General features: G+C 34.0%; 1 non-coding gene across 1 annotated transcript; it reads right to left on the bottom strand.

Moving 5' to 3' along the window:
• Positions 1-310: 310 nt before the first annotated feature.
• Positions 311-382, bottom strand: TRNAC-GCA (transfer RNA cysteine (anticodon GCA)). Its single transcript has one exon. It is a non-coding gene; the product is annotated as a tRNA-Cys (tRNA).
• Positions 383-4,804: the final 4,422 nt, after the last annotated feature.

Genomic DNA, 4,804 nt, shown 5'->3' with positions numbered 1-4,804 from the left:
TTGTCACCATTTCTTATGTATCCATTCCAATGAGTGTATAGTAATAGCTCACATTGGGTTTAATTTGCATTTATTTAGTGGCAAGTGATTTTGAATGTCTTTTCATGTGCTAATATTCTAGCTGTATAACTTCTTTGGTGAAAAGTCTGTTCATGTGTTTTGACTATATTTTTTATTTAGATTATTTTTTCGTTTACTGTTGAGTTTTGAGAGTTCTTCATATATTCTAGATAGTTGTCTTTTGTTGGATATGTGGTTTGCAGATATTTCTTCCCATATCTTGCTTATTGTTTCATCCTCTTAACAAGATTTCCCAACCCAGGGATCGAACCTGGGTCTCCTGCATTGCAGACAGACGCTTTACCATCTGAGCCACCAGGGAAGCCCTTTCACAGAACATAAGTATTTATTTTTGATGAAATCCAGTTTATCATTTTTTCCTTTTCAGATTGTGCCTTGGTATCGGTCTACAAACTGTCTAGCTCTAACCCACAAAAATATTTTCCAATTTTTTGTATTTATGGCTTTATAGATTATATATTAAATTTCATGATGCTTGTGAATTAAGTTTTGTATAAAGTGTGAGATTTAGGTTGAGGTAGCTTTTTTTTTTTTTTTGGTTTTGGTTTATCCATTGTTCATTTGTTCTAGCACATTTATTGATAGCTTTCTTCCTTTGAGTTGCTTTTGCATCTCTGTCAAAAATCAGCTGGACGTATTTATGTGGGTCTATTTCTGGGTTTTCTATTCTCTTCCCTTATTCTATGTGTCTATTCCTCCACCAACACAATATAGTCTTAATTACTATGGCTAATAACAAGTCTTAAAATCAGGTCAACTGATTCCTCCCACTTTATTTTTCTTATTCAAAATGATTTTAGCTACTCTAATTCCTATGCCTTCCTATATAAATTTTAGAAAAATCTCTATATCCACAAACACTCTTGCTCAGATATTGGTAGGAATTACACTGAATCTTTATGTGAATTTGGGGATTACTGACATCTTTATGATGTTTAGTTTTCTACTTCATAAACATGGTGTAGCTCTCCATTATTTGAATCTTTGATTTCTTTCATGAGTGTTGTGTAGTTTTCAGCATTCAGGTCCTATAAATGTTTTAGCAGGTTTATACCTAAAATGTCTCATTTTTATTAGCAATTAAAAATGATACTTTATTTTAAATTTTAGTGTCCACATGTTTACTGCAAGTATATAGAGTTACAATTGATTTTAATGTGTTTATCTTTTATCTTGTGACCTTCTGAACTCACTTATTAGTTCTAAGAGTTTTTGTAGATTCTGTCAAATATTCTGTGTAGACAATTATGTCATTTGCAAATATGTAGTTTTATTTCTTTTCTTTTTTACCCTTAATTTGTATGCCTTTTATTTTATTTTCTTTTCTTTAATAGGTGGCTAGAACTTCCAATATGTTGAAAAGAGAGATTAGAATAGACACCTTTGCTTTGTTCCTGATCTTGGAAAGAAAGAATTCAGTCTTTTACCGTTAAGTATAATGTTGGCTTATGTATCTTGTAGATGCTCTGAATGAAGATGAGGAAGTTCCCCAAACTTTCTATTTTTGAGGGTTTTTTAATCGTTAATACTTTTGATTTTGTCAAATTATTTATTTGCATCAGTTGATATGATCATGAGATTTTTCTTCTTTAGCCTGTTAATATAGTGGATTATGTTGTTGCTGCTGCTGCTGCTAAGTCGCTTCAGTAGTGTCCGACTCTGTGCGACCCCACAGACAGCAGCCCACCAGGCTCCCCCGTCCCTGGGATTCTCCAGGCAAGAACACTGGAGTGGGTTGCTGTTTCCTTCTCCAATGCATGAAAGTGAAAAGTGAAAGTGAAGTCGCTTAGTCGTGTCCGACTCTCAGCGACCCCATGGACTGCGGCCTACCAGGCTCCTACGTCCATGGGATTCTCCAGGCAAGAGTACTGGAGTGGGGTGCCATTGCCTTCTCCGGGATTATGTTGATTGTCCTTCAAATATGGAACCAGTCTGGCCTCTCTGGAATAAACCCTACTTTGTCATGGTGTAGGGTTTATCAAATATATATATATATATAATAATAATTCATAATTTATCAAATATATGTATTTGATAAATTACTGAACCCTGCAAGTATTTTTAAAGGATATTTATGTCTCTATTCATAAAGTATACTGGTTTGTGGCTTTCTTTTTTGTCTGTGGTCTTTATCTGGTTTTGGTATCAGGTAATAATAAGTCATAAAACATGCTGAAAAGTGTTTTGTCCTCTTCTATTTTCTGAAAGAAATTGTGTAAATTGGCATTAATTCTTCTCTAAATGTTTGGTAGAATTCTCCAGTTAAGCCCTGTGGATTTGGCGATTTCTTGATGAGAAAATCATGGTTGAGAGATTAAGTAACTTGCTCCAGGTGACAGCAATCATAAATGACGGAACTGAGGGTCAAAACTCATGACTAGCTTCCTACATGGTGCCAAGTGCCTTTTCCATAGAGAAATTATCATTAAAAATACTGACAGTCCTATTTAACTGACCTTTTAATGTGGAGAGGAGAGTGATCTTAACCTTCAATTACAACAAAGCCTCATTTATTTAAATAAACCAAAGCCCAAAAGAAAAAAAAACAAATCTCACAAATAAGGGGGAGAACTACTGAATTATTTTTCAGAAAATGTTATCTAATTATTAAGTTTCAGACTATTGATTTCTCATATAATAGATTTCCTAAAGAGTTCCATTTTGTTGCGTGATAATATTTGGAAAGGAATTTTTCAATTGCCTGAAGATAAAATGTTTCTCATGTGCTTGAAATCACTTTGTCCTCTAAGAACTTGTTAATAATCCCATTATAATTTTATTTATATAATTTGCAATACTACCTCTATGAAGAAAGAGTGTGCTAAAGGAAGTTTAATTTCAGTCTTGTTGCTGTTCAGTCGCTCAGTCACGTCTGACACTTTGCAACCCCATGGACTGCAGCATGCCAGGCTTTCCTGTCCTTCACCATTTCCCAGAGCTTGCTCAAACTCATGTCCATTGAGACAGTGATGCCATCCAACCATCTTTTCCTCGGTTGTCCCCTTCTCCTCCTGTCCTCAATCTTCCTCAGCATCAGGGTCTTTTTAAATTTCAGTCTATATTTATATAAATTTCCAAATAGACTGTAGCCCACCAGGCTTCTCTGTCCATGGGGTTCTCCAAACAATAATACTTTGGTGGATTGCCATGTCCTCCTCCAGGGGATCTTCCTGACCCAGGGATCAAACCTGTGTCTCTGTCTCCTGCATTGGCAGTCCGGTTCTTTACCACTAGCCCCAAAGATATAATAATGGACAAAGAGAGTGTGTGAGAAAAAGGATGTTCTGAGGCCCTAAGTGCAGTATAGTTCTTCTACTAGAAGAGCTTAGGAACTGGTTTTAATATTAAAGAAGCACAGAGTTCTCTTTTGTTCAGTAGGCATTTTTTATCTAAGCATTGTTAATTAATAGTTTCAAAAGAGAGACGACCAAGTGTAAGTTCCTTGAAAGCACGCTTCATGGCTTGTTCATCTTTGTATTTCAATTTCTAAAAATTGATTGGCATCTAGTGGCTAGTCAGTGTTTTCTCGCTAAATTAAATTGAACTGTTTGCAAAATTCATGCCAATTTTTTCAATGTCCTTATCTCCATAATATCCTTTACTGTAATCAGCCTGAAGAGAATTCTTCTCAAAAGATATTGTTTACAAGCTCACCATTCTATAGAGGGCAAGCTCAAAATGAGTGTAGAAATGATGCATAGATAACCATGTTATCCTTCTTTCTCTTGTTTAGGAATAAGAAAATGAGAACACATCTAAACTCTTCTTCCTAAGATATAAGAATTTTTATAATAATTTAATCCTCTATACTAATGGACTTGCTATTGCTATATTTTAATTTGGATTACTCAAAAAGCTTGGTGCTCTGTCAAAACTATGACCTTCACCAAAACACTCAAAAAGAGTTAGAGTCTTTTTTCCTTGCCTCTCAAATGACTGTAGATATTTTTATCTAATTTGCAGATGCTCATTTATTTGAACATTAAAGAAAAGTTTTCTAAAAGATCAGTGTGCCTATAGGCTTCAGAGTAAATTCAAATTAAATTTGAATGTATTTCTCCTTGCTTCTGAGGTATATTTATGTAAACATTGCTTTGTGAAAAAAAATTGGCAATGATGTGTTTATAATGAAAATAATTCATTATATTTATTGAAATCATATCTTCTGTAATGGCAACATCCTTAGGGAAGGGATGGAAGATAGTACTCATTAGATTCTTTTCTTCATTTGTGAGCCAGACAGTATATTAGTTTTATCCAATTGCCATCTGCCATCCATTTTATATACAGTATGCCTAAAGAGCTCACTCCATATAAGAATCTAGAAGATAAAGGTAGACCATATTGTATTTATATTTGTAAATACTGTATGTGCTCAATTACAAATATTTGTGTGCCATTAAGGTTTAAATAAAGGAAATACAGAGTTGAAACAGACATGCCTTTCTTGCTCAAAGCTGGGGATTGAGGATAAAGTTTGGCTAGAAGTGTGCTTCATTTGTGTATACAGTTGTATTTGTCATAACTATTTGAATGTCACTTTGATTTCATTTTCCACTTACTTTGCTCAGTCCCAGTTGCAAAGTAATAGAAAAATTTTCTATGTAGATTGAGTTGACTTAAAAGAGTGAGCTGTTGAAATATGCATGGTGTAAACTCAATGATTTAATAGATCTAATGAGAGAACACATTTAATAAATTTTTTAAACATTTAAAGAATTAA

The sequence above is a fragment of the Dama dama genome, chromosome 21 (assembly GCF_033118175.1).
Source record: "Dama dama isolate Ldn47 chromosome 21, ASM3311817v1, whole genome shotgun sequence".
NCBI classification, from domain to species: domain Eukaryota; kingdom Metazoa; phylum Chordata; class Mammalia; order Artiodactyla; family Cervidae; genus Dama; species Dama dama.
The sequence above is the reverse complement of the archived record's forward strand: the minus strand, read 5'-3'. Positions and strand labels throughout refer to the sequence as shown.